The sequence below is a fragment of the Acomys minous genome, assembly GCF_964271855.1.
Source record: "Acomys minous genome assembly, chromosome: 12".
NCBI lineage: Eukaryota > Metazoa > Chordata > Mammalia > Rodentia > Muridae > Acomys > Acomys minous.
This window is the reverse complement of record NC_140493.1, coordinates 18,947,801-18,960,210: the sequence shown is the minus strand read 5'-3', so window position 1 is coordinate 18,960,210 and position 12,410 is coordinate 18,947,801. Positions and strand designations below refer to the sequence as shown.

Genomic DNA, 12,410 nt, shown 5'->3' with positions numbered 1-12,410 from the left:
ATAGAATCATATACCATCTATATTACATTAATTATAGTATATATTTATAAAATATAACATTTATAATAAATACTGTCCTTTCCGGTGTGGCTTCTTTTACATGGCATCATGCTTTTAAGCTTCACCACATTGCAGCATATATTAGAAGCTTCATTCTTTCTTTTTCTTTTTTATGACTGAGTAATATTTCCACACCTATATATCTGCTGCAATTTTGTTTATTCTCCAGTTAATGGACTTTAGGGTCATTTCAACTTCGATGAATTATGAATTATGCTTCAGATATTCACATATGGGCGTTTGAGTACACTTGTTTTAATTCTCTTGGGTATATGCTAAGGACTAGCATTGTCGGATCATATGATAAATCTCTCTATCTAATTGTATTTTACATTTATTCATTTACTTCACACACCATGGAAGGTGTGGGCCGGCTTGTGGGAATTGGTCTAAGGATTGAACCCAGGTCCTCAGTCTGTGTAGCAGATGACCTATCTCACCAGCCCTGTAACTAAGCCCTCCTTTTATTTTAAATTCTGCATGTCTGTATGTGAGTATACACATGTGTGAGTGGAGGTGCCCACGGAGTCCAGAAGACAATATTGGATCCCCTGGAGCTGGAGTTATAGGTGGATGTGGGTGCTAAGAATCAAGCTCAGGCCCTCTGACAGAGCAGCAAATGCCTTAGCACTGGGCCATCTCTCCAGTACCCGTGTTTAACTTTTTGAGACATTCTCTAACAGTTTTCTGTTGGGCTACAACACTTTACATTGCTACCAGCGAAGTGTGAGGCTTCTGGGCTCGGCCCATCAGCATAGTGAGCGCCTGTTATATTTCCTGTTTGAAGGGCCACTCTAGTGGGTGTGCCCTGGTGTCTTCTGGCCTCTATTTGCGCTTCCCCGGCTATTAACAGCCATGAACAGTTTTTCCGAATGCCCAGCGGCCATTTGTGTATCTTCTTTAGAGGACGGTCTATTCCACTCCTTCTGCTTTTTTTTTTTTAACAACTGCGTTGTATAAAATCTAACGCAGGGTGGCTTGGTGGCTCACGGTTGGGTGACATTGGTTGAGTTTTTTATACACCCCTGGGTACCAGGCCCTGGTCAGAGAGGAAGCTGGGAATTCCCACTCTGTCCACCTTCCTTTGCCAAAGCTGGAAACGCTGAGAAACGGAGGCTCCACCCAGAGCCAGGAACAGATAGGCTGGGCTCCTCTCTCGCTCCCCATATCCCCCCATACCCCTTACATTCTGCTCTGACCATGCCCCACAGCAGCACCTCTGGATAACTGCTAATCTGCCCTCACTGCTCGGCACCTCCTCTGCCATCCTCAAAACTTGGACATTGGCCGTTGTGGTTGCCTGCCTTTGGCTGTCCAGCAGACACACCTGACCTACCAGGGGCCAGGCTGGCCTAACATCACCTCCCACGGAAGATCAGAGTCAAACACAGCCCTGCTTGGCCGTTAGCCTCTAGCTCACCACAAAGCAGCATGGCTCATAGTCACTTGGTCTAAACACCTGGCTGTCAACCTCAATCCCACCTTCTCACCCATATGCCTCGCCCCTGTGATGGCTGGACCTGCTGTAAAACCCCCAAGCACAAACCGACCTCCTTACCTCCCCTACTCCATCTTGATAGCTGGCCAGTCTCCCTCTCTCTGACCTTCCTGCCTTTACCCCTCACCCCCTCATCAAAAAGGCCATGTTACCCGCTTCCTGAAGCCCCTCCCCTAAAGGGCCCACAAACAGGTTCCTCTTTCCCTAGTCACCAAAGGCTGTGGTGACCACTCTGGCTGCATGCCCCCCAGCCTGGCCTCTGCTTGCCAACTCCATTCTGGTCATACCTATTGTGTCTGAGTTACCTGTCCAGTTTGCTATGATAAAACATCTGGTCCCTAAGCAACCTCAGGGCCAAAGGGTTTTATTTCTGCTCATGGGTCTAGGTTACAGTCTGCCACAGTGGGGGTGGGGGGAGGAGGAAGGGGCAGTGTAGCAGCAGAGGCTTGATAGGGCTGGTCTCACTGCATGTCTGGGTATAGGCTCTCAGCTCACCTTCTCTTTTATGCTGTGTAGGACCCAGACCAAGCAACGGCCCCGCCCACATTAAGGCTGGCTCTCTTCCATATTAATTAATAGAATCAAGAAAGCCCACGTGCCAGCCTGTTCTAGGCAAGCTCTCACCAAGTCGACTCCCGGGTTAGTCTAAACTGTGTCAGGTTGACAATTAACCCTGACCCTCTTACACAGGAAGATCTGCTCTCCCAGTAATCTCTCAATACCACGGGGTGAGATGGGACTCTGCCTCAGTGGGCTACCAGCTCCATTCCAGGAAGGTCCCCAGTCAGCAGCCTGCCCACAGCCCACACGTGGGTGGAGAAGCAGGGACAGGAACAGAGCTTCCCTCTCCATGGGCCCCACACAGCACAGCTGTGAGTGTGACCCTGGCCGGACATCTGTGGGAGGTACTCAAGTTTTTTTTTTTTTTTTAATTTCTTTTGATGAGGATAAGAATGGAGGGTTGGGAGCAGGGAGGGAGGGAAGCCAACCCAACAAACAAGGCATGGAAACAGAGGAGGAGGAGAGCAGAGTTCAGGGTCTGGCAGGGCCCGAGGGAGAGGCCTGCGAGGGCCCAGATGGGAGCAATGACCTCTGTGCTGTGCCTCTTCTCTCAACAGAATCTTAGAGAGGAGCAGGCCCAGAGTCACCCTGACACGCCCACTGACATGAAGCAACACTGTCCTCAGCCAGCGCATCCTGCCCAAGCACACTGGTTGGTGTTTAGCCTCACTACTGCATTGGGGATCTCCGGGCCTCAATTCTTCGGGCTGCAGCACTTGGCAGGGCCAATTGAGCTCTCGGGCACAGGGCAGGGCAGACGTCTGTGGGGCTCAGGGCTATTTTTCTTTTTGTATGTGTGTGGAGATACACATGCGTGTCTAGGTGGGGATGCACGTGGGCTCATGTGTGTGTATGCCATAGGTGAACACTAGTGTCTTTCTCAACCATATTCTTTGAGACAGGATCTCTCTCACTGAACCTGGAATTTGCAAGGTGGCTAGGTTTGCTGCCTGAAAAGTCCTAGGACAATGGTTATCAAGCTTTCTTTTTTCTTTTCTTTCTTTCTTTCTTTCTTTCTTTTTTTTTTTTTTTTTGATTTTTCAAGACAGAGTTTCTCTGTGTAGCCTTGACTGTCCTGGACTAACTTTGTAGACCAGGCTGGCCTCAAACTCACAGCAATCCACCTGCCTCTGCCTCCCGAGTGCTGGGATTAAAGGCGTGTGCCACCATGCCCGCCTGGTTCTCAAGCTTTCTAATGCTGCGATCCTTTACTACAGGTCTTCACATTGTGGTGACCCCAAACCATAAAATTATTTCATTGCTGCTCTCATAACAACGGGGGTGGGGGAGGTTGGGTGACTTTCTAGTGAGGGTCAAAGGAGAACTTGGGGACAGGCTTAACATCTACTTTGCTGGGAATTTAGGCAAGAAAAATTTAGGTTGGCATGGCAGGTAGGTCCTCTTAGGACCCGTATGTCCATTGTGGGAACCTGGCTTCCTCACTGTGGAGCCTCCATTGTGAGCCAGCCCCTGAACAGTCTATGTGGAAGGACCAACGGCTGGTCCTAAATGCTTCTGCTGTTATCTGGTCCCTGGGCAGCAAGCAGATGGACCAGGGGGTGGGGGGGGGGTGGGGGGGATGGGGGGTAGGGTGGCGGTGGCAAGATGGCTTACAGAACCCTGTCTTTGTGGAGGCTGCACTTGGGAGGTGATGAAGCAGCCACACCTACTGTCCACTCTACAGATGGAGAGTGCCAGCGGGCACAGGGTGTCCCCGCCTGACATCTATTTCTAGTCGCATGTGGTCCGGATGAGGTGGGTAAGAGGGAGGGTTGCTGGGCAGGTGGATGCACGGGCTGGCTGATGGCCATCAGAAACAGCCAGGGCCCCGTCCTGCTGTGTGAGGGCAGTGGTGGCTGCATCATTTGCTCAGACACAGCCAGGCCCTGCATATGTTTGGGTGACCCAAGACGCAACCCAGGGCCCAGTGATCCAAGTTTAGCAAGAGTGTTGCCAGAGGTGCAGGCTGGAGACGGGGAGGGGAGTGCGGGGGGGCACTCTCATTTGTTGCCAGTGCCCCTTTTAGGTGCACAGCTCAGCGCTGGGTCTGGGCCTATGATTTGGAGGCAGAGTATTTTTAAAGAGTCTTCACAAGACACTTATTTATCGCTTATTCCCCCGGGTTCCGACTGAGCTCTCAGCACGGAGGCTGCAAACGCAACACGGGGAAGGCAAGTGTCTTGCTTGCTTGCCTGCTGCCCCTCTGGCAGTGTTTACTTTGCTGTTTGTGGACTCTTCTGTTAGGGAGTCTCCACTCTGGGACAGAGCAAGGCTTCTTCCCCAGGCCATCAAATAGAGATCTACCCAAAGCTGAGGCTGGCGTGAGGTGGGGTGACAACAGGCTTCACTGGGGATGGAGGGTGGGGAGGGCAGCTCTGATCATTCGCTTGGCTACATGATGACGTCTTGACTGCTGACTGAAGAGGAGAGAAAGAAAAGGAAGCCCATGCCCCTCAGAGCTACTGTGTTTCTCCACACAGACCATACTTGGCCTCTACAGACCATGACCACCTCCAGCAGGCCACACCTACAGACTCTTTCCCCACAGACCACACCCACACAAGCCATACCCTGACACAAGCCATGCTGTTCCCACACAGACCCCCGTAGCCACGCCTCTGCAGATGACTGATGTACCGAGACCACAGCTGCATAGAACATGACTCTGTAAGCTATGCTTTCCACAGAGACCATGCCTCCACACACATCAACATGGCTACATTCCCAGGGTCCCCTCCTGGAGCCACCATCATGCCACTTTCCCACATAAGACTGAGAGCACAGAACTGGCCTCTAACTCCAATCCTGCCCAGAAAGGGAGTCAGAAGTGAAGGACCGGGTCACCTAATTTCCCAGTGCACATTCTCCATCTAGAGTAGAGAGGGGAAGGCTAGGCCCAGAGACATTGGGTAGATGGATTCTGAGTCCTTGCCGGCCTCTAGCTGGTAAGACACCTTCCCAATGGACCTGCCCTGATGGCTGTGTGCTGGAAGCTCTGCTCCAATGGCGGGTCTACACACCCACCACTGTCAGGCTTACATTCACACTGTCAGGTCTGCACGCTCATGACTGTCAAGGCTCTGGTCATCACTGTCAATCTGCATGCTCACCACTGTCAGGTGGATGCACACCACTGTCAGGTCTCAGGCAGACCACTGTTGGGTCTGCACACTCCCCACTTACTGTCAGGTTGCCTCCTATTGATGCCTCCCCCTGTTATTCCTGTCTCTCTAGGGGTTCTCAGGGAAGGAGGATGACCCCTCCCAGACCCTCAAGGCTGCTTTTAAGGGAGGCCACAGAAATCATGTAGTTAGGGAAGGCTTTTCTGGGGGCTGTACCTTGGTCATGGCCTGAGGGACAAGTGTGCATGTGTGGGTGAGCCAAATAGGCTTAACTAGAGGCTGGGGCAGGCCATTCCAGCAGCAGGGACTAGAGGAACCAGGCCTGAAGAGCAGGAAGGAAGCTGGGCAGGGGAGTGAAAGTCACTACATGTGCTGGAGGCCACAGTCCTGAGGTAGCCGGGGGTGGGGGGGGTGGGGGGTGGAGGGCTGGGGAGGGCAGGCTATCTCCCTGGGATGAGGAAGATGTGAAAAAGAGCTTGGCTATTGTCCCTGAGGCTAACTCACAGGCTCTCGAGGGAGAAGCAGCCCGGTGAGGCAGTCCCAGACTGTTCCTGAGGCTCCAGGGACCTGGTGGGGGTAGGGATGGGTTCCATGGTACCCCATACCCCCTAGTCTCCCTGCCCGTTTCAGCCAGAGCAGCATGACCACTAGATGATATATGAAGAAAAGGAATTCCGTTGCTGTTCACACAGCACGAAGTCTGAAAACTCCATCTACTGAATTTTACATACCACGTGGAAACTGAGGCTGGGAGACAGAGGGTCCCGGCATCCTCTAGGAAGGCAGCAGGCCCCAGCGCCTCGTTCTTAGCCCACTGTTCTTTCACTCCAGTGCTGGCTTGGGCTTCTAAAATAAGCTCACCCCACTTCCTGGCTGGCCCAGGAGAAGGGGTGGGGAGCCCCCCCCCACCCCCAGCTTGAAACCATTCCACCTCCCCACACCTGCTTTCCATTTTTGCAGTGATGGGGCAATCCAGCACGCGGCTCTTTTTCTCAGGCCAAGGAATTTCTACCAAATTAACAGATGCAAACCTGCAGTGCTTGCACATGGCCTGTAATCCCTGCACTCTAGAGGGTACAAAGAATCGAGAGGATCAGAAGAAGTTCAAGGCCGGGCCCCCATACGTAGTAAGTTCAAGTCCAGGCCGGGCTACGTGAGATCCTGTCTCAGCAGAAATGGAGGCAAATGAACAGTTGTAAAACGCTCAGAGAAGTGGTCTACCTGTCTTGAACTCTGACAGCAAACGCAACCCAGTATTTCCATTCCCCTCAGCGTGGGCCAAGATGAGAAAGAGGCAGGCCAAGGATCTAGGGAGAAGTCGCTCTTCTTTACCTCAAGAAAACTGCCGCTCCTGCAGAGGAAGTAGAGCTAGCCCAGGCTGTTTAACTTTAGGTTTGGATGGTCAACATCTTTCCCCTAGTCAGAAACAATTTGGGGCTGCTTGAGTACGAAAACAAATCAACGGAGGCTTCTTGGGGTTCGGGGGAGCAATGCTGGCTCCAGCTGACTTCCCAGAGAGGCTGGTAGTACTTTTGTCACATACACACACCCAGCATGGCACAGGGAGCTGTGATGGCCACTCCCACCCCCAGCATTTAGGCATCCCAGCGACTTCTTCCCCAAATACAACTGGGCGCTGCAAGGGTCTCCCCAGTGCCCTTCTCCCCCCTGCTCTTCTACCTGTTGGTCTCTAAAGTCACTTACAACACTCGCCCTCATCTGGACACAACAGATAATGGCTATCTGTACCTCACAGGGGCCAGGACAAGTCTGAGAAATAAGAGGATGTGACCAGGCTAAGTCTGAGAAGCCTTGATGTCATAGATCCTGCATCCCATCGTGAGGATGGAGGGTTGTCTGAACTGGAGACTTTGAGAAGCAGTTTATCTGACGGAAGCACCTCGTAGGACAGGATGTAGGGGCTCAGGTCTCTGTCACGGGTTCTCGGTACACAGCTCACAGGCTTGCCCACTGCATCTTCACCAGCTCAAAACCAGACTGTTTTTTCTGTATAAAGTTCTCTGACTTTGTATACTAGGACAGTGATGAGTAGATGACTGACATCTACGGAGCCTTTGATAGGTGCAAGGCTCCACACCAGGTGCTTTACAAAGCTCATCTCCTTTGGTCTCAGAAATAAACATGGCCACTGGCCCTACCTTACAGTAAAGCCACAGAGAAGCTGAGTTAGTTGCCCGTGGTCACACAGTGGTGGACTCAGGCAGGGTGTCCAAAGCCAGGCAGGCTAAGTGTCCGTGATCCCTAAGATCAGGAAACACGTCATCCATAGTGGAGTTCTCATCCAAGGCAACCACAGAAGGCAGGTACACATGTGATCCTTTTTTGAGGGGCGGGGGTTGAGACAGGGTTTCTCTGGGTAGCCTTGGCTGTCCTGAAACTCACTCTGTAGACCAGACCTCAAACTCTCGGTGATCTGCCTGCCTCTGCTTCCTCCGAGTGCTAGGGTTAAAGGCATGTGACACCACGCCCTGCTATGTGATCTTTATGAAATAGACCATTATTAACATCTCTGGTATTCAAAGCCATCTTGAAGCTAATGTCTTACACTTCTCCCCGGGTCAGACTCCAAAGACAACTGACGTTGCCTGCCATTGCTACTTGGGAGGCTGGTTATTATCTCAAACAGAATGCGACCAAGCTGACTGTGTTCTGCATTCCATCCCACCCCAAACACTGGTCTGTCCCCTCCCCACCCGAGGCATCTTCACCCAAGTCACAAGGCAGAGCCACACAAACACTGAAGGCCAAAGCCCAACAATTGGCTTTGGGCCTTGCTCTCCCTGACCTCCTAGTTGAATCCATCAGGATTTCCGGTTGCAAAATGCATTTTGAGTTCAGCTGCCACCTTCACTGCTGTCACCCTGCATCCACTGAGTCACCAGCACCCAGCCAAGCCATTATAGGGGTCTTCCCTGCTGAAACACCCTACCCCTCATCCCTGTAACAGTCTACTTGGAACCAGGAAGGGTTTTTACTAAAATCTCAATCAAACCATGTTAGTCTCTGGTCAAAACGTCCCCCATCTTCCCAGTTACTTGGAATAAAATTCACCCTGTGGTGGTCTGAATAGGAATGGCCCCTATAGCCTCCTGTGTTTGAATACTTGGCCCATAGGGAGTGACACTATTAGGAGGTGTGGCCTTGTTGGAGTAGGCGTGGCCTCGTAGGAGGAAGTGTGTCACTGTGGGGGAAGGGCTTTGAAGTCTCATACGCTCAAGCTATGCTCAGCGTGGCTCACAGTCTCTCCTTGCTGCCTCAGGATCAAGATGAAGAACTCTCTGCTCCATCTCCAGCATCATGTCTGCCTGCATGCCGCCATGTTTTCTGTCATAAGAATAAAGGACTAAACCTCTGAACGGTAAGGCAGCCCCAATTAGGTATTTTCCTTTCTAAGAGTTGCCATGGTCGTGGTGTCTCTTCACAGCAATACAAGCCTAACTAAGACAACCCTCTTCTAGGGTCCCGAAGCAATCTGTGGCCAGTCCCTGTCTACCGCCTGGGCCCATCTTCTAGCCCCTCCCTCACTATGACTCTCTAAAAACAGTGACCTGTCCCCAGACTCGCCAAGCTTGTCTCCCTTCTGTTGGCACAGGGTTCCCCAGATCTCTACAAGGCATTTTATCCTCTTCCCTGATGTCCCCTCCCACATCTGCTCCCCTTAAATCATGGCAGGCCATTAAAACCATGAGTTTGAGGGGAGTTCCCACATAGGACCTTGCTCTGCAGGCACCGAGCCACCCTGCAGGGAAGGCTCACCTGACCCGAAGGAGAACCCAGACAGAAAGGCTGCCCATAAACATTTTGGCCACCACCCAGCAACCACCTCTAGACTCGAGCCAGGAAGCTTCCAGATGGTTCCAGCTTCTGGCATTTTCACGTCTGTCAGTTGAGGCTCCAGGCACCTCGGTGCAGAGACTGGCCATCCCTGACTTGGTTCTGGAACGACGGAACCCACAGGCAGAGAATGGGGGTATTTTTTATGCCACCTGGTGCGGTGTGGCTTTCATGTAGCAATGTGATCAGAACCCAGTGATCTGTTCAGGTGGAAAACCTTTTTATTCACTTAGTCAACAGCTCGTGATAGACAGCTTGTCAAAAGCAGGAGACATGTAAGAGGGCTTGAGGGCAGTAAGCGAGAGTGCAACGTGAGAGGAGGGGCAGGCAGGGCTTTGTGTTGGGTTCCTCGTGAGATGGGGACTTTGGGAAAATGGGGCTATATCTGTCACACAGGGTGGGACAAAGTCCCAAGGGAGATGCCTGTGCAAGGGACCAAACACTCCTGTCAGTGCAGGAAGGAAGTGCCCTCTTGCCCTTTGGCACACCACTGCTCACTGATCTGGAGGAGGCTGGGGCTGCAGAACCGACTTGGTGGCTCCGATACAACACATCAGGGACTTTCCCTGAGCCTGGTCTCCTTTCCTGGGCTGGTGTTTTTCTGGGTGCTATGGGGCAGGGGCAGGGGCAGGGGCAGGCAACAGGCATAGGCTCTAGACTTGAACGTGACAAATGCCGGGTCTGGTCTAAGCTGTGCTTCATGCTGGCCTTTTGACCCTGAGTAGGCCATTTTCCCTGGCCCTAATTTTCCTCGGTTAGAAGGGGAGGTGCTGGTAGTTTCTATCCATCTAGGTCCTAGATTCTAGGAAGGGGCCGCTGGTGGCATCTACCTGTGAGTGTTGTCGGGGACCAGTGAAAGAGCACAAACGCAACACAGGGCAGCTTCATACGGAAATGCACCCCTCACCTCGCCTAGGTAGGACTGAGCACAAGGTGACACACACAGTAGGTGTTCAACACTTGTTCACTGACACAGAACCATCTGGTTAATGAATCAGCTTGTCTGCCCGATGTGACTACAAATAACTTCTCTTCAGCGGGGATCAAAGTTCTGGGGAACCAGTCCAGAACTCCAGCTGGGAGCAACTTGAGAAACACATTTTTCAGTAAGTCAAGTCAAAGATGAAGGCTGAAGACGTCTGGCTAAGTGAACCGATGGCTTCGGAGAAAGAGAGCCTCGCTTTGTGGAGACGGGGGAAAAATGACCCGCTGCTGGTTCTAATTTAAGACGAAAAAAAAATCTTATTCTATTAGCCTAAATATTGCTCAGCTGGCCGATCGCACTAAGTTTGGAATAATATTTTTTCAAACAGAACTGCTATTTCAAGTAATTACACAGCTAAAGGCAGCCATTTCGGGCTGAGTAAGATTTCCTCCTGGTTCTCATTCCCTCTGGTGTCATTTTCTGTTATATTTGAGAAATTCCTCAATAAAGATGTCAAATGAGAGAAGGCTTCACTCTCCAGAGCACAGACTTGGCTCCCCTCCAGGACCCTGGTCACAGACAAGACATCTCCGCAAGAAAACAGGCTCGCCTGCTCCAAAGTAGAAACTGTGAACATTCAAGATGGGAAAGTGACCCGGATCCTCACTTCTCCCAGCGGACTCCAGGAGCTTTGCAAACCGCCCCCGCCCCCTGTTACTCTCTAAGATGGTCAGCACTTTGCCCCCCAGCAACTTAGCTAGCTCTTCACGGCCATCCAGCCACCGTTGGGATAAAACTCTGCATGGGAAGCTTCCACAGACAGCAGGAAGTTCTATGAGCAAGAAATGGTGTGTGTGTGTGTGTGTGTGTGTGTGTGTGTGTGTGTGTGTGTGTGTGTGTGTACTGCGGGCAGTCAGTCAGGTCAGCGGAATTCACACTCGCCCCAGGGAGGCAGCTGGAGACAGCCTCCTCTCCAGTGCCACGCTGGCGTGTGGCCAAGGGGTGCCCTGCCCTGGTCATCATACTTTTAGGGGCTGCCGCTCCTGTAGTTGCCAGCTTCCTTCTGGAAGACTGGGTCCATGAGGGGAGACATGACTACCTGTGACATGTTCCCTCCCCTCCCCGGTTCCAGACCATTCCCGGGCATTTGGGACCCTAACATGTCCTGTCTAAATGGCCTCAGCCTTTTGATTCTCAGAGGGACAAACGATACTTGTGTCTGAGCCACAGCAATAGGGCAGCTGCTTTGGGGTACAGGCCAGAACCCCAACAGGTTAGGGGTCCTCATGTTCAGGGTGGTATCTGATGGAGGAGGGGATGGAAAGGGGGGAGAGGAGCAGGCTTCACTCACGCTTGCACCATCTGGCACAGAGTGCAAGGAGTCCCAGAATTCAGAAATCATATCCGGCCTAAAGGTCACTAGGAGGGCACTTGTGAGAGCGTCGCCATCACTGAGGGATTATAGTTATATTGGATGCAGGCCTTCCCTGTGATCCTGCCTTGAGCCTTGCAAATATGAGGGGGGGGGGCAGGACAAGAGTCATCAAGCTAGAGTGAAAGGAAAATGTCTTTTCTTTCTTTCTTTGCCCCCTCCCTCACTTTTCTTTTTGAGACAGGGTCTCATGTAGCCCAGGCTAGCCTGATGAACACCTGACCCTCTTGTCTTCACCTCCCAAGCACGAGGATCACAGGTATGTTCCAGGATTCCTGGCTAGAAAATACTGCTGTTCGTGAGCTTTCCCCTAATTTGGAAGTGCTGACACTTCCTTCTTGGATGGCAATATAACTACAATGCGGGGGGGGGGGGGGGGGGGAGGACCACAGTCCCTGGGTCAGAGGTGGGCTGTGGGCTACCAACTTAAAAACTCTGCCAGGGTACGATGGTGACATCCGGTTCCCAAGCCCCTCCAGATTTAGTCAGGCCACTATTTCTGTGAGGCTAGTCTTATAGACCATTGCATAGCTGTGGCAGGAAGAGCCGAAAGAGCTGGCCCCAGGCTCTAGGAGTTAGGAAGAGTCGGGACATCAGAGTCTGTGCTGGACTCTTGCATATCCTAGCCTTTGTTGCCCCTCAATTACAGTCTGCCTCAGTCTCCAATGCATCCCAGGCATCTGCTCTTCTCATCCCCTGAGTGTGTGTGTGTGTGTGTGTGTGTGTGTGTGTGTGTGTGCGTGTGTGTGCGCATGTGTGCGCGCGTGTGTGTGTGTGTGTGTGTGTTACATGGCGTATGTTCCTGAGAAGGCCTAAAGCCAACCTCTGGTGTCATTTCTCAAGCCTTGGCCTGGAACTCACCAAGTCAAGCTAAGCTGGGTGGCTGGTAAGCCCCAGGGAGCCTCTGATTTTTGTCTCCCGCTCTGGCTGGAGTTTAAGTTTAGGGTCTGGCGAGCA

The 12,410-nt window shown here is 52.0% G+C and overlaps 1 protein-coding gene and 1 long non-coding RNA gene across 4 annotated transcripts in view; one reads left to right on the top strand and one right to left on the bottom strand.

Moving 5' to 3' along the window:
- The window catches only part of SCUBE1 (signal peptide, CUB domain and EGF like domain containing 1), a 121,256-nt gene that overhangs the window by 82,939 nt on the left and 25,907 nt on the right, over positions 1 to 12,410 (bottom strand). The window lies entirely within an intron of this gene.
- On the top strand, positions 2,233 to 3,288 carry LOC311579790. Its single transcript, XR_014773247.1, has 2 exons — positions 2,233 to 2,463; positions 2,677 to 3,288. It is a non-coding gene; the product is annotated as an uncharacterized lncRNA (long non-coding RNA).